The 24,165-nt window shown below is 39.2% G+C and overlaps 1 protein-coding gene across 2 annotated transcripts in view; it reads left to right on the plus strand.

Moving 5' to 3' along the window:
• The window catches only part of VAC14 (VAC14 component of PIKFYVE complex), a 3,391,123-nt gene that overhangs the window by 313,775 nt on the left and 3,053,183 nt on the right, over nt 1-24,165 (plus strand). The window lies entirely within an intron of this gene.

Here is a 24,165-nt window from a genome sequence, read left to right on the forward strand (position 1 = left end):
ATTTTGAGACTAAGTACGCAATCAGTTTGGTATGCAGGAAGATGGGACTGTTTTCTATAAATGAGCTTGTTGCTTTCATACAGATGAACATGTCTCTCATCCGTTTAGTTCCAGAATTAGGGATTAAACCAACATATAATCAGGAATAAATAATCCAAATCAGGAGCACTTTTAAGTACTGACAGAATAAAAGGAGGTGAAGTACACTTAAGTAAAAGAAGGCTGTAATTATAATGACTGCCATCATTTATTGAATGTATTCCATCACATTTTCTCAAGCAAATTGTCAGCTTTAGGGATAGAGTAAAATTTTGTGCAGAAGTCAGGGACAATTGAGAGGGTATGCAAATGACGCATTTTTAGGAGCATACCCAGTTTTAAACATAATTGAATCGTTGTGGAGTGGCAATGAGTGCAGGTCATGTTACTTTAATACTTTTGTTATGCTAACAGGCTGTTAACAAAAATGTGTGCAGCAATTTGTGTAGCTAAGTCATGCAAGTGAAGTACAATGGTGTAAACTGTGATAATGTGAGGTATTGCCAGCTATGACAGGAGAAGTAGGGCAGTGGATGTGTAACATATGCTAGCACAGCTAGCTGGAATTTTGTGAAGAATTGTATATCATTTCTATATCAAACTGATTTGTACATATGCTTGTGTTAAAAAAAATTACTTGTAAAGCTGCCTGTGTTAAAAATGCACCAACAATGGATCCTGACTGTATTGTAACTGATTAACTGCATATGTTTTAACAGAGGATACTGAAAGAGAAAAGGTTAATCTCAGTCCAACTAACTTTGAAAAATAGTAAGAAATTAAATTACTTAATTTAGGCCACAAAGATTGTGTCTTACAGTTCTGACTGCAGCCAGAGACGAAATGTCTGTGCCAGAGAATGGTTTATTAGCTCCTGTAGGAAGTATGAAAGTGTTTTATTGTTTTATAGCTTCCAGAAGCTGCAACAGATCTTAGCAAAGCTCTGTGTGTGTGTTTGTGTTACAGTTCTGATTGCAGCCAGAGACGAAATGTCTGTGCCAGAGAATGGTTTATTAGCTCCTGTAGGAAGTATGAAAGTGTTTTATTGTTTTATAGCTTCCAGAAGCTGCAACAGATCTTAGCAAAAGCTCTGTGTGTGTGTTTGTGTGTGTGTGTGTGTGTGTGTGTGTGGGTGTGTGTGTGTGTGTGTGTGTGTGTGTGTGTGTGTGTGTGTGTGTGTGTGTGTGTGTGTGTGTGTGTGTGTGTGTGTGTGTGTGCGTGCTTATTATTGACACACATGTGCTAAATCCTGGCAGTGTCTTAGCCAAGGGGGTTGTGTGGGAACCAGAAGTCATATGACCAGATGTGTGTGATGTCATTCTGTAAGCCAGCTATGTAATGACATTTTAATACTAGATTAGACTGAAGTCTCATGTTGCTCTTTTTTTGGAACCTGACAAAGAAGGACCCCTCACCTAATTCATCTGTATTAAGTGACCAAGGAATAGTAATTCTTTAGATTAGTCAGAAAATGTAGTGAGATTAGTTAATTGCTGTTTTTCTGTATCTGTGTGAATATATTTGTCTGTGTTATTTTAATATTTCATGTGGATGAAACTCTGGTGTTTATTGTAAAAAGATATTTAGTATTTTCATGTTCTTTTATTATTTATTATTAAATATATTTAAACTTTTCATTGTTGCTTGTCCTTTAGAGAATATATTAACCTTTGAGAGTACTCATATCTATTTGGTGAATCTGTGGCCACTCCTCGAAGCATTAATGCATTGGTCAAAACACTACCTTTTGTACTAATATTAATTTCACTCCGTATAATTGGGTACCCTTGTAAGAGCCTTAGAGTAACTGGCTTTGGAGTGGCTGGTGGCAGTAACTACCTTATAGTCTGGGCAGAAGGGGGCATAGCTACATTCTGAATTTCATTTCACAACAGTTTTATTTATTTATTTATTTTTTGTTAGTTTAGTTTAGTCAGAGAAAGCAGGCGAAGACGCCAGCAGAGGATTACAGCACGCTGACAATAAACCAGTTGGCCAAGCTGTACAAAGCCAAAGGACTGGTGCATGCCAACCTGACTAAAGAGAAAATGATTTCAGCCTTAGTCGCAGCTTAGATTAGCAACCAAGAGGATAACCAGATTGGTGTTGGGAATTTGCAGTCCTCATAAACAGGACAGTTCACTTTTTCCTCATAGAACTTAAAAATCTGGAGTTAGAGACTTGAACTGGAGGCTAAACATTTGGAATTAGAGTCAGTAGAGAGACTGAGGTGTTTGGAAGCTGAAGAAAATGAGAAACAGATGGAAATAGAATCAGAAGAGAGACTGCAGCATTTGGAAGCTGAAGAAAATGAGAAGCAGCGTCAACATGAGAGGGAGATGCTGACTCTTCACCACGGTCATGGAGGTGATGGGGAAGGGAATAACTGAACCCCAGAAGCAATAAAGTTCAGTAAATTTCTTCCACAATTTACAGAGGATGATAATTTTAATAGTTCTGGTCATATACTTGAAAGAGTATGTAAACAGTGTAATGCTGACCAAGGTCTCTAGGTATGGTTCCTGAACCCCCTACTCCGTGGTAACGCTGTAACTGCTGTTTCTAAATTGTTTGATATTGATTGTTTAAATTATGATAAAGTCAAGCAATGTTTACTAGAATGCTTTAAGTTAATTCCTGAAGCTTACAGAAAAAAAAAGTTTTGTGAGCATAGAAGTAAGGCAGATGAAAGTGTGTGTGGTTATAGTGCTGAGTTAAGCAGTTATTTTCATAGGTATGTGCGTGGGTGTCAGGTCACCACTTTTGAAGGGCTGGCAGACCTTTTAGTGAGGGAAGAAGCCTTTATCACTTTGCCTGAGGACATGAGAATCTGGTTGGCAGACCAGGAGTGTAGCTCTATAGATGAGCTGTGGAAAAAAAGGGATCTCCACTTAGCAAGTAGTGTATCACTGCACAGGAAGGGGATACCAGGTGCTGCGCATGGATATAAGGGAACCCAATGGTTGCAGCTAAACAACCCCAGCAGAGTCCACCAGTAACAGGGGGGGAGCCACTAATTCAGGTACACTGCCAAGGTCAAGGGTTAAATGTTTTAAATGTAACCATTGGGGCCGTGTATTATGTAGATGTCCATGGCAGCAAGGTGGGGAACAAAAGGTGTGGGAGCCAGCAAGTGGGAATAACAGTATGCCAGTGATAAGTTGTCTGGAGACAACAGTGGTACCAAACTATCACCAGAGTTTATATTCTATCTTAGTGGATGGAAAGCAGGCCACTGCTAAGAAAGAGACAGCCTCTGACATAACCATTGTGAAGCCTGCAGTAGTTAAAGAGGAGCAGTACTTGCTTGGGCACTCCACTCCAGTCAGAGCTTTCAGAAGGACCCCATTCCATATGTCCATATGCCTTTGTCCAGGGTTCACTTTGACTGGGTGGGTGGAAAAGGAAGCAGGCAAATGAGGTGAGTTTGAGGATATCCCTGCAGATGTCATCTGCAAACATCATAGTCCACTTGGACTCCTGTCTGATTTCGTCTGTCAACCTGTCCATCGACATTGCAAATAAGAAAGGGCTCAGAGCTGATCCTTGATGTAATCCCACCTCCACCTTAAACGCATCCGTCACTCCCACCGCAGACCTCACCGCTGTTACACTACCCTCATACATATCTTGTACCACTCTTACATACTTCTCTGACACTCCCGACTTCCTCATACAATACCACAACTCCTCTCTAGGCACCCTGTCATATGCTTTCTCTAAATCCACAAAGACACAATGAAACTCCTTCTGACCTCCTCTGTACTTCTCCATCAACACTCGCAGAGCAAACATCGCATCTGTAGTGCCCTTTCCTGGCATGAAACCATACTGCTGATCACTAATCATCACCTCCCTTCCACTACTCTTTCCCATAAATTCATGCTGTGACTGATCAGTTTAATCCCTCTGTAGTTACTACAGCTCTGCACATCACCCTTATTCTTAAAAATCGGTACCAAAACACTTTTTCTCCATTCCTCAGGCATCCTCTCACTTTCCAAGATTTCATTAAACAATCTTGTTAAAAACTCCACTGCCATTTCACCTAAACACCTCCATGCTTCCACAGGTATGTCATCTGGACCAACAGCCTTTCCATTCTTCATCCTCTTCATAGCTATCCTTACTTCCTCCTTGCTAATCCACTGCACTTCATGATTCACTATCCGCACATCATCCAACCTTCTCTCCCTCTCATTCTCTTCATTCATCAACCCCTCAAAGTACTCTTTCCATCTGCTCAACACACTCTCCTCACTTGTGAGTACATTTCCCTCATTATCCTTTATCACCCTTACCTGCTGCACATCTTTACTAGCTTGGTCCCTCTGTCTAGCCAATCGGAACAGGTCCTTTTCTCCCCCCTTAGTGTCCAACCTTTTGTACAACTCTTCATACGCCTTATCCTTAGCCTTCGCCACCTCTCTCTTTGCCATGCACCACTAATAAAACAATAATTACATACACATCTACTCTTAAAGATATAAACCCTAGTTTTAAACAACATTCTAAAAACATTGTATAGAAATCAATCCATACTTTTAAATAAGCTACAAATTTATAAACAAACCTTCAAAATAAGAAATACCATATAATAAATATAAAAATATTTGTTTATGCTTTATATTTTAAAACAGTTTTAAAATATCTTATAAAAATTCTTTGTAAAAATCAGACCACTTAACTGTAAAATAATAGGGCATGGTAAACCAGCATTATCCTATATGTATAGAAAAACTAATATAGTTTATAATTTTGCTGCTTGAAATATCAAGACAAGCTGCACTGAATATACTTGTTTAATCCTGGGGAGGAAAAGGCATTCAGTTTAAACTGCCATACCAACCCTCTATACTGCAGCTTGTTTTTCCAATCCCCATCACAAGTGTCAAATTCAACATGTTCCACAATACCAAATCTAAAGTCATCGTGAGAGGCGTCAAGCTTTTTGCAAACTGATAGGTATGTAATCCCTTTTTACTTTGTGAACGTAAAGGGATTATATACCTATCAGTCTGCAAAAAAATGTGGTGGTTTTTATGTTGGGAAAACTGTGAGAGCCCTGAAAAAATTTATTTATGGACACATGTACAGTATTAAGATTGAAAATGTGATTGATGCTCTCTGCAAGCATTCTTTGCTTTATGCTTCTCACAATGACTTTACTGTCTTAGCAGTACCACCAATTTTCCACTTGGTGGCAGTGATCTCTAATTTGTTTTTCAGTATTTCATTAGAATGCCCTTTTGTTTAGCTCAGGCTAATTTTTTTTTTTTCAATAATTTTTATTTTCATTGTTTTCATTTATATAAATCACAATAATTTCCATTCTTACAGCATGACCATCGGTGAATGTTAAACATTGTATTCAATATAGTAAGTAACATGTAGGTCGGAAAACATATCCATTTACACTATATACAAAGATGCTTTCTCATTCAATTCCATTGTTATAAAAACAGCACATACAATAAGGATTTCAAGTCCATAGTTTGAATGTGGAATCGTGTGTATATTTCTAGATTCCTTTGTACCTTGTTACTATGTAGCATTTATGATGTTTTATGCTAATATGATGAAACACACTATTTAAGTAACTGGCTATGCTCATGCCACTCACCAGGCTAATCCATACCAAGAGAATTTGTCAGGGTACAACTATGTATAAACAGTTTCTCCCTTGAAAGCTTCCAAACCTGTGTACATTTACCTTAAAAAAAACTTATAACTGCAAAAGAAAAAAAAAATGTACTTCTGATGGTCTACTGTAAGAAATGTTAATCACTAGCATGATGTCCTGTTGTGCGTATATATGCTATATGTATGTTTGTTAATCACTAGCATGTTGTCCTGATGTGTATATATGCCATATGTATGTATGTTCTACTTCTTTTTACTCTCATTGTAATGTGGAGCTTTTCTCCCCGGGCCTCCGCTGAAAATGAACCTGTGTCCAGTTGGACTTTCCAGGTAAACAAATAAAATAAATAAAATAAAATAAAGGTTTGTTCCCAAATTTCTCGGGCTTTCATATTTTTGTTCATTTTATCCCTTACTATTTTATGGGCTAAAAGATGTTTTATAGCTATTTTTTGAATCCCTCCCAAGATGTATTTGTAGGATCTAACCATTTGAGAGCTATGTATAGCTTCATTAATAAGAACATTATTATAAGTATATTTGCTTGTTTTCCTGATATGTTAGATGGGTGAATATGTAGAAGGGTAAATTCTCATGTTAGTGTTGATGTTTGATATCCCATTTTTTACAGTTGTATCTTGAGGGAATTCCAGAGTTTGTACACACATCTGCAACTCCAAAATATATGCATTAGGTCTGCTACCTGGTCCTTGCAGTGTGGGCAGTATGATAATTTGGATGCATTGAATTTGTGGAGTATTGCGGGTGTTAAATATGCATTATTATTTATCATGAGCTGCATGTATGACAATTTTTTAAGGGGTATACTTTTCAGTGTTAGATTGATTGCATGAGTTATTTGCTGGTAGTCTATGGATGATTTTAATTTTCTCCAGTAGTTAGAGAAAAGGAGGTCCTTCTGAAATTTGATTTCACCTGTCATTTTATATGAGTTAGATATTGTTTTCCTTGTTGTAAGAATAGTCTTCCAAAGCAAAGTACAATTCCATGTCACTATTAAGTATATTAAAGTTTTGGATGTAGCTGGAACACAACTCTTTGATTTGTCTTACAATTATTATATATGTTTGGGTAGATTTAGGTTACTTCTCATTTCTTGGATTGTACAGTTAAGAAATGGGTAGATATCTTGGATTATTTTCTCCTTTAATCGAGGAAAAGAATCAAGGTTTAGCATATTGTTGTTTATTTTTAGATTTGGATTTTTATGGAGGGGTTGTAGTGTTACAGTAGCTTGCCCAAGGTTTAAGGAATGAAAGAGTTTTGTGTTATATTTATAGAATATTTTAAGGGATCTATAATGTTATACGTTTGTAAATCTTTTTTTGTTTAAAAAGGGAAGCACTTTGGGATTGATGCCTAGTGCTTTAATGTGCCTATAGAATATAGTCACCAAAGGAGGTGACCAAGTTTTCATTGTCGGGTTATGTTCTGCTATTCTCAATATTCTGTTAGTGTTGATAATAGAGTAATAAGTTTTGAAATCTGGCAGGTTCAGACCCCCTTTGCTTTTGGGAATTGTTAGTTTCTGATACGAGATTCTGGTTTTTTTTTTGGGTTCCCATATGAATTTTGCTAGGAAGGTATGAATTTGTTTGAAAAAATTATTTTGTCTAGTTATCTGTGATGTCATGAATATATATGTTAGTCTAGGTAAAATGTTCATTTTTATTATTGATACTTTGGCCAGAAATGGCAGCTTAAGGTTATTCCACCTTTTACAGTCTTGAATTATGCTTTGCCATTTAAGAGTTATGTTATGCTGGTAGAATTCCTTGTTACTCTGGAAGAAAGCAATTCCCAGATATTTAGTTTCTTCTTTAATTTTTATAGTATCTATTAGAGGTATTAATGAGATAAGTTTAGGCGGCCTTAAGGGGAAGATATTAGTTTTATTGAGGTTTAATTTGTAGTTAGACATGATTGAAAATTGTATAATTGCCGTTATTATTTTGGTTATGTCTGAGTTTGGTGTAGTGAAATATATGTTCAGATCATCTGCAAAGGTGGTGAGATATACTTTGAAGTTGTGTGTTGAGGGGGGGGTTATGGTATGTATTTTGGTTAATATAAAGAAACAGGGGTTCTAGGTATAGGTTGAATAGAAAGGGCGATAACGAACATCCTTTTCTTGTTCCGTTTTTTATCATAATTCTATTTGACCATGTTTTATTTATATATAGGGATGTGTATGGATTGCTATAGAGAATTTGGATGATCTGAATGAAATTGATAGGTATGTCAAAAAAATATAATGTTTGAAGTAAAAATTCTAGGCTAACCCTGTCAAATGCCTTGTGGGCATCTTCTACCATTGCATAGATATTAATATTCCTCTGATTTCCAAAAGATATTAATGCATCCAATGTTAGAGTGTTGTCGCTGATCTGTCTTTGTGGTGTGAACCCAGATTGCTCTGGAGAAATGATTTTCTCTATCAGGTTTTTTAATCTATTTGTGAGTATTGAGGTCAGGATCTTTGTATTTATATTTTGTAGGGAGATGGTTCTATAACTGTCTGGGTTTTTGGGGTCTGCATATTCTTTTAATATGAAAATAGTTTTGGAGGCACTGAAATGAATATCATTTTTGTTGTTTTTTATTATGTAGTTCAGCACATAGTATAGTAGTTTAGCAATTAAGGGGGGGGGGTGAAAGTTTTATAAAATTCTGATGCAAGTCCATCCGGTCCTGAGGCCTTATGTGACTTTAAATGTTTAATTGTTGTGCTTATCTCATTGATGGAAATAGGTTTCATTAGTTTCTTTTTTTGATATAAGTCTAGTTTAGGGAATTTTAGTTTTTGAAGAAAACGCTCTCCATCTTCCTCCGAGGTTTGTAATGATTGTTCTCCATAGATTTGAGAATATATTTGTTCGACTACTTTGATAATGTCTTCATTTCTTGTGTAATTTTTGTCCTTGTAATATATTTGCGGGGGTTTTGTGTTGAGAGATGATTCTGGCCAAGGCTCTGGATGGTATTTGGGCTTCCTTTGCATAATTAGCTAACATTCTTACCTCATAAAATGACAGATTTCTGGTTTCTAGCAAATAGAGGTCTCTGTTGTTTTAGGAGATCAACTTCAGTCTGGCTATTAGGGTTATTTAGTAGTTCTCTTTCCATTTGTTCTATTTTCCCTTTCAATGTATACTTCTCTTTTAGTTGTATTTTTTATAATATGCTGCTTTTTTGATGAATGTTCCTCTGATTTGTGATTTGGCTGCAGCCCATTCTATGTCTATTGGGACTTGGAGGTATTTGCAAGGGTTGTCTTTAATATCTCTTCAACTTCTTTTAGTACATCTGTTTTGATGAGCAGGTTAGGATTCAATGACCAGTTATGACCTCTATTAGCTAAGTACAATTTTTTGTCCCAGTTGATAAACAATGTGACTTTGGAATGATCCGAGTAAAATCTAGTGTGTATAACTGTTGTTGGATCCATGTTAATGAGTATGTCTGAGATTAAAAAGAAGTCTATTCTTGACCACATATTGTGGCACAGCGAGTAGAATGTCAATTTCCTGGCTTTATTCTCGTTATTCCCATATTTAAAAGCATCATATAGTTTAAAATCTTGTTTAAGTTCATTTAGAGATATTGTGGCTTGTTTATGATGTGTTTTAATCGGGTGAGATTTGTCTTTTTCTGGGTTTTGATATGTGTTCCAGTCACCCCTATTTATTAGGTAGTGATCGTTAAGTTGGCTTAGAAATGGCTAAAGTGACATAAAAAAGTGATGTTGGTTGCCCAGGGTGCATATAGATTAAGCACCATTATAGGTTTCGTTAATCCTGGGTTGGTAAATGTTATGTAACACCATCTTCCCTCTTTGTCTGCCTTAGTCTCCAGTATCTTGTCTTGGAATTGATTTTTAATTATCATGGCAACCCCAGCACTGTTTGTTTTATCCCCTGTTGCTATAATTTGTCTTATCCATTTTTTCCCCAATTTCTATCCATTGTTCTGTAGTTAAGTGTGCTTCTTGTATTAATATAAGGTTGGCTTTAGTTTTCAGGGTAAGATGCAAAAAAATAGTTATCTTTTTTCTTTATTTGGAGTCTTTTAACATTCCACGTCTCTATTGTTTGTTTGTGTCTTTCGGCTTTTCCCGGTTAGGGGTCGCCACAGCGGAACTCTGGTCCGCTAATGATTGGCAGTTGATTTTTACGTACTGGCTTGCCAGGCCTGACGCACAAACTTCAACGAAGGTACGCCCATTCACGCATGTCTCCAAGCAGAAGACGCTCTAGCTGAGAATCAAACCGGACAGCGTCTTACTGTGAGGCGACAACTCTACCGCAGCACCACCACCGCGGGTCATTCCACGTCTCTATATTTCCCACATTTATTTGTTAAGTATGCTTGTTCTGCATGACCTGTATGTTAGTTTAGTTTTATGGTCTTTGTATGTGATGTTGATATGTGTTTTTGGAAAGCATCTACCTATTCCTGTCCCTACCCTGTGCCTACCCACTGTAGCCCTGGACCAGGAATAAAAGGGGGAATAAAGTGAGAAATTAACGTATACTTTTAGTTTCCCTCTGGTCTTTTGTGTTTTCTCTTTGTGTGTAGGTTGAAAGCATGTTAGCCCCCTTATGTTACTATATACAATACGGACAAAGCTTAACAAACTAGTTCCCTAAAAAACACTGCTGTGAAATATCCCTAGTCTCTTCCTTAAAACTATTATACAATTATCGTATTATGGTTACAGCACAGAACTTACAGCTTTTAAGCATGAAGCTTATTTCTTCTAATAATGCCTTTTTAAACAACATGTTAGTATTCAAATGCTCAGTTAGCTATAACAAGATATACAATAGTGTAGCATAGATTTTAAGCCAGATTTGTCTTGTTACATTTTCCTTATTCTTCTCTTTCCTTCCCCTCTACTTTAAACTGTTTCTTTCTCCCCTACTTCGGTGCCTGTACAGACTTCTGTGCCAATCTATAGCAGATTCCAGGAAAAAAAAAAACGTTATTGGCACCTATAATCAGAAGTAGGAAAATGAGGGGAAGAGAGAGAAAAAAAATGTTTTCACGCTTAGCCAGGTATATTTTCTGCCAAAGCCTACATATTTAGATTATGTTTATGTTTTCTGCAGTCAGATAGTTTATATTTGTGTGTTCTTGTATTTTCCTTTTCTAAAATGCATTTGCACTTTATTTATCTTTATTCAAGTCAAACATTATTTCTGTCATACATCCTTAATATAGGCTGGTTCTGACATCTCTCATGTAGTAATAAAGTCTGGATTGTTTATGTTAAGTCTTATTAAGAGATTCACAGTCTTATTGGTTGTTTGGTAAAATAGTTCAGGTTAATTTTGAGATACAGGAGCCTAGCATAGTAAGATATATAGATTGCAGTGCTTAACTGTATGTACAGTTAATACAGAGACCCAACAGTGAATTTAATTAGTGTATTTTGTTTGATGCCATCTTCAGTTGACCTAAATAATTTTTCAGGGATTCCTGCTGATTTTCTTAATACCCCAGTCATGTAAGACCAACAGCTGTCTTATAGTTGCTCTTTTCCTTGGACTGCAAAAGTGAGATGATACAATGGAAGTATGAATTATTAGGGTTAAGGGGCACTGTGGAGGTAGTTTCTTTGGGTGGAAAAATTCCATGAATCAGAATATCACTATCTTGGCTAGCTTTTCTATTATCATACTACTGGTACAGAAAGGTTTGATTTGAATCGCCAGAGGATTAAATTGGGACGGGATACAGTCAGTAGTGACAGTTCTTATGACTTGCAAAGGCTGTCTATGGCAGTTGGAGTCATATGCTGTGGATTTCTAGTTAAGGAAGGGTTTTCTGCTAATGCTGATGCCTTGTGAGAGTGGTAGTACCTCATGCTGGGAAATGCACTGCAGCCCCTTCAAAGAGAAAAATAGTAGGTGTCATTTCCAAGCTTGGTAAGGTGTTTGTCTACCACTCACTTCCATAGATGCAGCACAGTTTGATCCAAGCTACACTCACCACTGCCTTCTGAAGTTGTCTAATGGACAGTAATTGTATTTACTGCTGTTTTAGCTGCTTTTCTGTTAAAAAAAAAATAAAAAAAATCCTAGCTTGTTTCCTGCCTTTCCTGTAACTTGTCTAGTTCAGATACAGACTTGCTGTATCCAGGACTGTTTGTAAGCTCCTGAGCCCCCCAAGCCTTTCTGTGTTGGAGGGAAGCCTTCTAGCTTATCAGTGGGAGTGGTAAGCACTAGGTAGCCTATCTACCACAGGAGGAGAGGTTTCTGGCCCAGAAATTATAGTTTATTGGCCGTTTGGGAAGCTCTTCCATCTCTTTCAACCTTCTGATTCAGAAGCCTGTATTTGTGCTTGTTTTCTGCCTTTCCTGTTACTAGTCTAGTCCAGGTACAGATTTGCTGTATCCAGGACTATTTGAAGGTTCTGAGCCCCCCCAAGCCTTTCTGTGTTGGAGGGAAGCCTTCTAGCTTATCAGTGGGAGTGGTAAGCATCAGCTAGCCAATCTACCATGGGAAGAGTGGGGTTTGGCCCATAAATTGTAGTTTATTGGCCGTTTAGGCAGTTTTCCATCTCTTTCAACTTGCTGGCTTAAAAGCCTGCATTTGCGCTTGTTCCCCACCTTTCCTGTAACTAGTCTAGTCCAGGTAGAGATTTGCTGTATCCAGGACTCTTTGTGAGCTTCTGAGCCCCCCAAACCTTTCTGTGTTGGAGGGAAGCCTTCTAGCTTATCAGTGGGAGTGGTAAGCATTAGGTAGCCTGTCTACCACAAGAGGAGTGGTTCTTGGCCCAGGAATTGTAGTTTATTGATCATTAGGAAAGTTGCCCATCTCTTTCAACTTTCTGGTTTAAAAGACCACATCTGCGCTTGTTTCTCATCTTTCCTCTAACTAACCTACTGGGAAGCACTAGAAAGCCTTAAACTGATTCAAGCCTTCTAGCTTAAAAGAGAGACTTTGGCGTGATTATCAGTTTTCTGTATTTTCTTGCTGTACTTAACTGTTTTCCGCCTAAACACTGATTTTTCCAGAACTTATTGTGATTTAAAAGCTTGTTTTTTTCACATATTGTACTTATTTGACTGCCTGCACTTTTAAAAAGTTGTTTTTTGTTTAAATAAATTGTTTAACTGTTGCAGGCTACACACTAAAGTGCAATAGCCTTTTCTGATCGCTTGTAGTCATTTAAAGCTATTTTAAGTGTACTTTTTACTGTTTTTGCCTTATCTTTTCAAAAAAAAAACTTGTTTCCCGCCTTTCTAAGCTAGTATAGTCCATTTTTCAGGCTAGTGCTGAATTCAGGGCTGTGTTACAAGTTTCTGAGTTGCCCATACCTTACTTGGATAGAGGGAAGTTTCTCTGTTCACCTGTGAGAGAGGGGAACTTTGAGCAGCCATCTGTCCCTGGAGGAGTGGTTCCAGCCCAGAAGTTAGTAGTTTAAAAACCACGTTTGCACGGTTTTGTGCGCCGGGTAGCACTGGTTAGCTAGGGTTAAATTATTCTCGGCTCCACTAAGTCTCCTCTTCAGTTTTTCACTTGAAACTAGTCCAACATTCAACCTAAGCACTCAAAAAGCATCCTACAGTCCATCACTTGCTCAGACCTAATAGCAAGCACTAATATACCCCGACACTTGCCTGCCCAGCAGGTCAAGGCTCTTTATCCACCCCTCACCAACCAAGCGGTTAAGCAGCTCACCCTACTATTCAGACATGACCAAAGGGCAACTTCAGGTGTACTCTCCAGTCCAGCTGGTGAATCTGGGTATCCTGAGGCAATGTTACAACTGCCTCATGTACACAGACAGCCCTCTCCTCCTACCACAAAACACTAACATATGCAAAAGATGCAATTATACAGCCAAACTGGAGGCTAAGGTCTCTCCACCCAAGACTGGAACAGACAGTCATGAGGAGAAGGTTAACACTTGCACCACACCTCCAGCCTCACATAGACCTACTAAACCAGCACTGGCAAAAAATATGCGTAAATACACAAAATCATACTTGGAGGCTCTAAATAAAAACCTGCAAAAGCATCAGAGAGCTCCAAAGCAGACACCCACAAAACTGCACCTCCCGTCACAAACAAGACAACACATAAAACACAAAATCAATGTGCCGCACAGTCACAGCCCTTAAGGCGAAATAACATACCTAACACACTAGTAATAGGTAACTCAGTAGTCAGGCACACTGACGCCCCACTCACTAGGCTGAACAAGGAGAAGGTTACTGTTAGCTGCCTATCGGGAGCCAGAATCCACCACATAACACAAGCACTCAGGTCACTCCAGAACAAGTACAAATATGACTGTCATTGTTCATGTTGGTGTGAATGACCTGAGATGTACCTCCCTGGACTACATGAAAATAGACATGGAAGAGCTCTCTGATCATGTAGCCCAGGCGAGTATGACCCTGACCCTGAGTAGCATCCTGCCCTCACCAAGAATGATACCTCAGAATAAAGAAAAAAAATGATCAATTTCAACAGTTGGTTAAGTTTCTGGTGTCATTCAAAGGGGATCCAGTGTCTGTCAGCCTGGGATGACATGCTCGACAAGCCACGCTGCTTCGCAAGAGACTGCTTGCACCTGTCACCCCTTGGCTTTCGAATACTGGCCAAGGCTCTTGCTGCCCCCATAGTGCCTTTTTTAGGCAAGGTTCAAAATTCAAACCCACCACCATAAACAGCACAAGTAAAAAAATGAGGGTTATGCTACTCAACACCAGGAGTTTAAATCTCAAAATGCATGCATCACAAAAAACTTTATAGGGACATAAGAGAATATAAAGAAGGAAATCAATGCCCTCTGCCTCCTAAGCATTATAGAAGTTCCTACACTCGTCCCAATACTCCACCAGCCTCAGTTACAGCCCAGGATGGCTGTGAGGATGATAGGGGACATGAATATGAAACAGAGGTTTTACCCAGGAGATCAGAGAGAATACGCAATCAGCGTAATTTAAATCAAGATAATCATTTTTCGCCGATTCGCTATTATCACAGGGGGAGGGGGACACACAACAGGAATGTGTTTCAGAACAAACCTCCGTCCTGGCAACAGGACCATTAAGCACATCAGATGTATCTAGTGTGGAAAATGGACATGTGTTTGTTGGGAGAATTATTCCATTTACAATTATAGTAATTTAGAGATTACAGACACACATTTTGATCTTTTTACCAAAGGGTTAATACATACCAAGGAGGAACAGTAGCATTACTCAAGTTATTATGGAGATAAAACACTTTATGAGAAAACTGAATCTAGAGAATTTGTTAGGGGAAGGCCATTTTGCTAATGTTAACATCCCCCATAGACCTAGTACATACAATCCACCATTACATCCTCAATTAAAGAATTTAGAGAGAAGGATGGAACTCAAAATTAGAAACAACTTTAGAAAAAATGGATACCAAGTTAATTTGACTGTACAAGAAAGTTCATTATTATATGAACTGGGCCATAACCCTAATATCAGGGTTATGGAACCAGATAAGGGGGGAGGTACAGTTTTCATGGATAAGATCATATATGAAAGTAAAATGTATGCCCTTTTGAACAATGATTCTAGATATACCTCTGTTTCTCTAAATGAGATCAATATAGCTTACAAAAAAATTGACATAGCTATAAAAGATCTCTTTGATCAAGAAGGTATAGATTTTAGTATGTATACCTTTTTGGATAATACTAATCCCAGGGTGCCCTCTATTTTCGGGGTACCCAAGGTACATAAAAACATTTATGACCCCCCAGATCCATTGTAGCAGCACAGGGTTCTAAGATTTCTCCACTTTCAAAGTTTATTGACTGGAAGTTCAAGAATCTATGGCCCAAGGCAAGCTATTTATTAAAAGACTCCTGGGAATTTTTGAAGAAAGTAACTCCAGATTTATTAGTTCCTAACTTAAAATTTTTAACTATAGACGTAGTGGACTTGTTTTCTGTGATTCCACACGACATTGGACTTCTTTGGTTAGAGGAAGCCTTAACATCTTGTCCCAAGGCCAGTGCCAATGACAACTTTCTTATATTAGAATTAATGGAAATGGTTTTGAATAACAATTTCATTTATTTTTCAGGGGAATATTATAAACAGACCTCAGGGGTGGCCATGGGGTCTAACTGTGCCCCCACTTATGCCGACATTATTCTATCTGTCTGGGAGAACAAATATGTATTCAATTGTGAATTTACTCAATATTGGGGGGCCTATTTCAGATTCCTGGACGACATTTGTATCTTTTGAACAGGACCTGACAACATTCTTTCCATCTTCATGGAATATTTGGCCTCTACCACTGAATTTTTAACTTTCACTCATCACATTCAGGAAGGGAAGGTTGAATACCTAGATGTATTATTAAGTATCCATCAAGGAAAATTTACATCTAAAGTTTATAGGAAGCCAACCTTCTCTAATAGTTATATACATTTCAACAGTTCCCATCCATTATATCAAAAAAGAGGAATAGTAAAGGGACAGTTGGTTAGGATATCCCGTATGACATCAGAGGAAGAAGATTACAACTTGGAGTGTTACAAATTATTTTGTATGTTTCAGGAAAGAGGTTATCCATATGAATTTATCTCCCAGATTAAGGAACAGGTAGATTCAGGCAGAAGAGATCAGTACAAACCCATTCTGGGTTTAGGAGATGCATATAATACAACTGACAACACTAAGGTCCTATCTGATTTTAATCGGGTGTTTATTACTGAGTACAGTGCTAATTCAGGGGTCATCAGGAATATCATACAAAATGAATGGGATAATTTCCAGGACATTACAGATTTGGAAAATCTAAGCTACAAAAATGTTAAGACAGTTTTTAGAAGGGGCAGAAATATTAAGAACTTGTTAGAACAAAATTTCCATTTAAATAAATATTCTAACAAGCGTATGGGCACTTACAAATGTGGTTCATGTTCACAGTGCCACCACGTTGTCAATCTGGAAAACTTTTTTCTTGCAGCTAGAAACAAATATATTAAGTCCACTAGGTTTTCTAACTGCAATAGTCAGGGGGTGGTTTATTTGGCCTTCTGTTTATCATGTCCCACTTTCTATGTGGGCAAAATTGAACGTCCTTTAAAAAGAAGGATATATGAGCACTTATATGAGATACAAAAACAAAATCTCAAAAATGCCCTTTATAGACACCTTACGACATGCCCTACAGCCAAGTATCAGTTTTTTGTTTTGGAAACTGTTTATAAAGACAATAGAGGAGGGCCATGGGAAACTAGATTAGAGCACAGGGAAACCTATTGGCAAATTTTACTGGAATCTTACAAGGAACCACGTATAAACAAATATATATCTATTAAGCCTTTGTTAAGGTTAAAAGCGTGTTGCATGTAAATAAATTTTAATAGTATTTATAAATTATTTATTAATATATTTTTAAATCTGTAATATTGTATATTGATATTTATATATTTCCAACACCTTAGGGTTTTACTACTTTTATTGAGCTTCAGGTTTTTTAAGAGTGGCCTCTATGTCTCTTTAAAATTATACTATCAATTAGCTACAATTGAAAGATTGAAGTCAATTAAGTGTATATATATTCATGAATTTTATTGTAACATTGTATCTGATGAAGTCACAGTGTTGACGAAAACGGTATATGTTGGAATTGCCTTTGTTAATAAACTTGTTCCTGGATATTTATTGGTGGACTGATCCCTTCGTACACTGTTTTTTGTGGTTTAAGTTTCTGGTGTCATTCAAAGGGGATCCAGTGTCTGTCAGCCTGGGATGACATGCTCGACAAGCCACGCTGCTTCACAAGAGACTGCTTGCACCTGTCACCCCTTGGCTTTCGAATACTGGCCAAGGCTCTTGCTGCCCCCATAGTGCCTTTTTTAGGCAATGTTCAAAATTCAAACCCACCAACATAAACAGCACAAGTAAAAAAATGAGGGTTATGCTACTCAACACCAGGAGTTTAAATCTCAAAATGCATGCGCTCGAAGCACTCCTAAGTATGGAGAACGTCGACATCTGTGCAGTAACTGAAACCTGGTTCAAGGCTCCAGAGAGCACTCCAGCACTACTGGGCTGCAACTCATACCACACATTTCGGCCACAGAACATGAACCGAAACACAAAAGGAGGGGGTGCATCCATATTCATCAAGGATACTCACACCTCCAGGTTAGTGTCGCAGCATGATACTTCTGAGATCATCCATGTGCAACTAACATCGGGCAAATCTGCAGTGCAAATTGTGGCCTGCTACAGATCAACCTCCATGACCCAGGACCACCACTCTGCCTTTCTGGAGACACTGGAAAACATGAAGGTCCTACCAAACACCCTGGTATTGGGTGATTTCAATTACCCTACCATTAACTGGGAAAACTACTTGAGTACAAACTCCCAGGCTCAGCGCTTCCTGGAATTTATCAACTCAAATGCCCTGGATCAGCTGGTAAACTCCCCTACCAGAGGCCACAACATATTGGACCTGGTCATCACCAACATGGGCGACAGGTGTTCCGTACCAAAGGTCAACTCTTCACTGGTTAGGTCAGACCATAAACTAATCACCCTGGATGTCCACACCCCACCACCACCCCCAACCAAGGAAACCACAGTGAAAAATTTTTCTAAAGCAAACTTCACCTTACTTAAGGCAGAGGTGGTAAGTTTCACAGCCCCCACGCTAAAGGATAACACTGCCCAAGATGCAGAATCCTGTACAGTTGCACTCTATGAGCACCTACAAGGATGCATGGATCGTGCCATCCCTAGCAAGACCAAAACTCACTCCCCTAAGAGAAGGAAACCAGTCTGGTGGCCCCCTGCCATAAATAGATTATACAACAGAAGGAGGAAACTAGTTCAGAAAAAAAGCAAATCCCAAGAAGGAAAGACATCCCTGATCGGTATCAGTAAGAAACTAAGGTCACTCATAAAATCATCCAAGGCTAACTTTGAAAGAAAAATAGCCAAGGATTCGAAAGATAACCACAAAGCCTTCTTTAGCTATGTCAAGAATCTAAGTAGCAACTCGCAGATATGCTCTGAGCTAGTGCAAAATAGCACAAAATATACTGAACCTACTGATATTGCCAACATCCTGGCAGATAGATTCAGTGCAAACTTTACCTCCCTCTCACCTTCAAAAGGGATCACAACAGTACCGGAAAAGTGTAGCGTCTCGGAGCGTCCCGGAAATCACAGAAGCACAGGTGAAAACAGCCCTTTCAAAAGCAAAAACACAGCATCAATGGGGCCAGATGGTGTCCCAAGCTGCGTCTTGCACGAACTACAGAATGAACTAACCCCCCCACCTAAACATGCTGTTCAACCTCAGCCTCTCCACAGGCTCCACATAGAATGGCGCACAGCAACGGTTATTCCGCTCCACAAAGGAGGGGCCACAATTGACCCTGGTAACTATCGCCCCATAAGCCTGACTAGCCTGGTCTGCAAGGCTATGGAGCACATCATCATGGAACTCATTAACAAAGACATTGGGAACCTCCAAACACTTGACCCGACCCAGTTTGGCTTTGTTAAGGGCAGATCATGCCTACTAAACCTGGTTGACTTCTTTGAGACAGTCACCAAGGCCATAGACGAGGGAAAAGTGGTTCACACAGCCTACCTTGATCTCGCCAAGGCATTCAACACCATTGCTCACTCGGGTATTATAGAAAAACTCACCAGCCTGAACATAAACCCCTACGTCACAAGATGGGTTGCCAACTGGCTTAGACAGAACTCACACGGTAAGAATAGCAGGCTCCGGGTCCGACGCTAAACCAGTCACAAGTGGTATCCCGCAAGGCTCAGTACTGGGACCCCTACTGTTCTGCATGTATTTCTCAGAAGTACAGGCAAACACAGGAGGACTATGGCTAACCAAGTTCGCCGATGACTTCAAACTGGGAGCCATAATTGACTCTCCGGCTGACACAGACATCCTTCAAAAAGGCCTTACTGAGACAGACACCTGGTCAAAGTCATGGCCTCAAGCTAAATGCCAAAAAAATGCATAGTCATCCCGTTTGGGAAAAACACCCACGAATTACCACATAGGCGACAGCCCCCTTAATACAGAAGAGGTAATAAGAGATCTGGGGACCCTGGTAGATAGTAATCTCTCCTTTGACAATCATATTGCCAAATTAGTTAGGAAATCTATTTATGTGGCCCATCTAATTACTAAGGGGTTCACATCTAGAAATAAAGAGGTTATAGTGCCTCTCTACTCGTCACTCATCAGACCCATTATAGAGTACAATGCCCCATTTGGGATGTACCTCACAAGACACTTCCAACAGCTGGAAAGACCACAAAAACACCTCACCAAGAGGATTACTGGCCTCAAACATATGTCCTATGCAGCCCGACTGAAAAAACCCCAGCTGTACTCAGTGGCATATCGCTTACTCAGAGGTGATCTCTGCCTGATTTACAAAGCCATGTCCAACTCAGAATTGATGGATATGCTCCACCTAAAGAAATCCAAGTCAATGTGAGCCAAGTGCTCTAGTGAGCTAAACCTCGCCACAACAATAAATAGAGCATGCTGGAGGGATAGATTCCTGTCACAGAAACTCCCCATGCTTTGGAACAAAATTCCAAATTACATCAGGCAGAGCCCCTCGCTAACACTCTTCAAGAGAAACATTGACGAGTGGATGGGTAACAATACACCCCTGGGATCACTTCATTGACTCCGCTTGACAGAAGCTCAGTTAATTAATCAATGGGGCGGCGAAAGCCGAAACACTCTGGCTAGGCTTAAAAATGCCCTTGAGCAGATAGCCTAGTATCTACCTATGAACCTATGGACATCTCTATACCACAGGTTATATTACTATTCATGCTTGTGTGCTGCGCAGTACCTTTGGTAGCAAGTAATGGTGTGGGCTTCCAATTGCAAATATCAGACCCATAATTGTGAACCAAGCAAATATGAAAAGAATGTGCAAAAAGTAAATCAACACAGAGCATGTAGAACCTCCTTGTAGTGTTGTTAAGCATTTTCTGCCAACTGCTTTGATGTACAGAGACAAAGCCCTGACTGTGACCCATGTGACCTGAATGCAAGTAGCAGCTCTGGTGCTGTAAGAGCTGGCAGGAGGGGGAGGGTAGGATGGAAGAGTGATGAGGCTTGATGCTCATGATTCCTGGGATGGGAAGAGTGGATTACATGTCTAGGTGTTTGTTCCCATGGAGCAAACCTGTTGAAGTTAGGAGAAGCATATGGGACTGCTGACCTTGTGGGATGATAGTGTAACCATTTGAGGTTATGCCACTTGCTGGAGCTGATGACAAAGCCCTTGCTGACCAAGCCCATTGCATACTGAAATCTGGGGTAAAATGGGGGTGGGGGTTAGGACGATGCATAAAGAAAAAAATTATTCCTCTTGACCTATCCTCACATTTGAGTGATGGGTTCATAGGTTTACAGGAGAACACTAGGCTAACTGCCCTGGAGGGCCATTTTAAGCCTAGCCAATAACCTGAGGTTAGAACCAAGCCTTGTGCTTTGTGTCTGTGAGGTGAAGACGTTAACCGTTATGCCAGAGTAAATTCTAACAGGTAAGTTTGAGGCTAGCTGCCCTTGCAGGCCATTTTAAGTTTAGCCAATTTCCCTTCTAAGAATGAAAACCCTGTACCTTGTGTCTTTCAGGTAAACACCTTAACCATTATACCGATGGAGAGCATGCGTGAGCTAATTGGTTGTAAGTGTGCTGATGATCAGCAGTCACTGGGACAAAGATGAAATAAAAGTGCATTTTCTGTATGCCGTCTAATAGAGGGCTGTGCTCTATACATTCATGCCACTTATACAGTGGATATAAAAAGTTTACACACCCCTGTTAAAATGCCACATTTTTATGATATAAAACACGAAACCACAATAAATAATTTCAAAACTTTTCCCATCTTTAATGTGACCTTTAGCCTGTACAATTCAATTGAAAAACAAACAGATCTGTTAGGGGGAAAATATAAAAATTTAATATAAGCTGGTTGCATACGTGTGCACACCCTTAAACTAATACTTTGTTGAAGCACCTTTTGATTTAATTACAGCGTTCATTCATTCTTGGGTTACACACCTGCCATCAGTTAAGGAGACTCTGATTAACCCCAAATAAAGTTTAGCTGTCCTAGTAGGATTTTCCTGACATTTAGTCAGTTGCCTGCTACAGCAAAAGACATGGTTCACAGAGAGCTTACAAAGCATCAAAGTGATCTCATTTTTGAAAGGTATCAGTCAGGAGAAGGGTACAGAAAAATTTCCACAGCATTGGATATACCATGGAACACAGTGAAGACACTCCTCAAAAAATGAAGAAAATATGGGACAACAGTGACTGGAAAGAACTGGCCTTCCCTCCAAAATTGTTGAAAAGACGAGATGAAAACTGGCCAGGGAGGCTGCCAAGAGACCTACAGCAACACTGAAGGAGCTACATGTGACAACAATCTCTTGTATTCTCCATATGTCTGGACTATGGGGTGGGGTTGCAAGACAGAAGCCTTTTCTTACACAGAAAAACATCCAGGTCTGGCTAAACTTTGCAAAACAATACATCAAGTCTCCTAAAAGCATTTGGGAAAATGTGTTATGGTGTGATGAGACCAAGGTTGAACTTCCTGGCAACAATTCCAAAAGGTACGTTTGGCGCGAAAACAACACTTTGCATCACCAAAAGGACACCTTCCCAACAGTGAAGCATGGTGGTGGCAGTATCATGTTTGGCGGTTGCTTTTCCTCAGCTGGAGCTGGGGCTTTAGTCAAGGTGGAGAGAATTATGAACAGTTCCAAGTACCAATCACTTTTGGCCCCAAACCTTCAGGCTTCTGCATGAAAGCTGAAGATGAAGAGGAATTTCACCTTTTAACATGACAATGACCCCAAGCATACATCCGAATAAACAAAAGAATGGCTTCACCATAAGAAAATTAAAGTTTTCGAATGGCCCGGCCAGAGCCCAGACCTAAATCCAATAGAAAATCTGTGGGGTGACCTAAAGAGGGCTGTGCACAAAAGATGCCCTTGCAATCTGACAGATTTGGAGCACTTTTGCAAGGAAGAGTGGACAAATATTGCCAAGTCAAGATGTGCCATGCTGATAGACTCCTACCCACGAAGACTGAATGTTGTAATTAAATCAAAAAATACTTCAACAAAGTATTAGTTTAAGGATGTGCACCCTTATGCAATCAGCTTATTGTACATTTTTATTTTTTTATATTTTTTTCCCCTAAAGGTCACATTAAAGGTGGGAAAAGTTTTGAAATGATTTACTGTGGTCTCATTGTTTTATATCACAAAAACCTGGCATTTTAACAGGGGTGTGTAAACTTTTTCTATCCACTGTATGTTAGTAAATGACTGTGCTACATACCTCTCAAACTCTAAGAGCAAAAAATCTGTACAAAGCCAAAAATTAATGGCAGGACAAAGGCTCAAAAATAGGGACACATTTTAAATATCATACCTATAAACTTAGATAGTTGCTAAATAACAGGTTTTACATTATTTTGTATTTTCTGAAGGCGATGAAGTCTGAAACTCGTGTTTGTTATTATTTAGTATTATTTAGCGAGTTCAGTCTTCAGTCATGTGGGAAAAAACTTCAAATTGCATGAATAACAGACCAAATCTATGAAGCAAAATCTGGACATCCTGCAAAATTCTGAATAGCTGAGAGGTATGCTGTGTTGTCCTGCAGATGAAACAATGCGTTTTGATATTTTAGTGCAAGTTAATGCTGTCTCTGCCTTCAGCTAAGTATTGTTAGCTAACCCAGTTAAGTATTGGATAGATACTTCCTGAACTGAGATTTATCCATTGTCTAATGGCTAACCAACATTCATTTAAATAAAATCTGTTGCAGAAATTAAGTGTGAAAGTCTGTACTAGAAAACCGCTACATAATGGAAATTTTTTTTTTTTTGGGACCTGCCTTAGCTTTTTTCAGTCTAATCCCAACCCATGTCTGTGGGTGGTGAGGAGATTGAAGAACCTGGGGAAGTGTTACCTTGCTGCTGGCGTACCTTCCTAATTCCCTGCAAAAGTCTAGTAACACACAAGGGTAGGGACTTAAAGTGGGCATCAGCGCTGAACCACCTTTAACTTTTACATGGGTTTGACATGTGCAATATAGGGTCTATCCTCAGTCAGCACCTCCTAGCTGTTTCCCTGGTTTCCTTCAGGAAAATTAGACTACATGTGTATCCTAAATGTGTGCACCCCCCAAGATGGGCATGCCTGTACTGCTCACATGTGCTGTCATGCTCCTATGCCACTGTTGGACCATGGTCAAGGCTTTATTCCTGTACACCACCAACTCCAATTGCATTCATCCCCATAATTTTGAATTAGAATGACAAATCACAGACAGGTGAGCAGTGCAACAGCTGCCTATATAATGGAGGTATCTTTCAGTCAAGATCAATATTATGACAGTGAGCTCTTT

Source organism: Protopterus annectens, chromosome 8.part0 (assembly GCF_019279795.1).
Source record: "Protopterus annectens isolate FY-2018-M chromosome 8.part0, PAN1.0, whole genome shotgun sequence".
Lineage (NCBI taxonomy): Eukaryota > Metazoa > Chordata > Ceratodontiformes > Protopteridae > Protopterus > Protopterus annectens.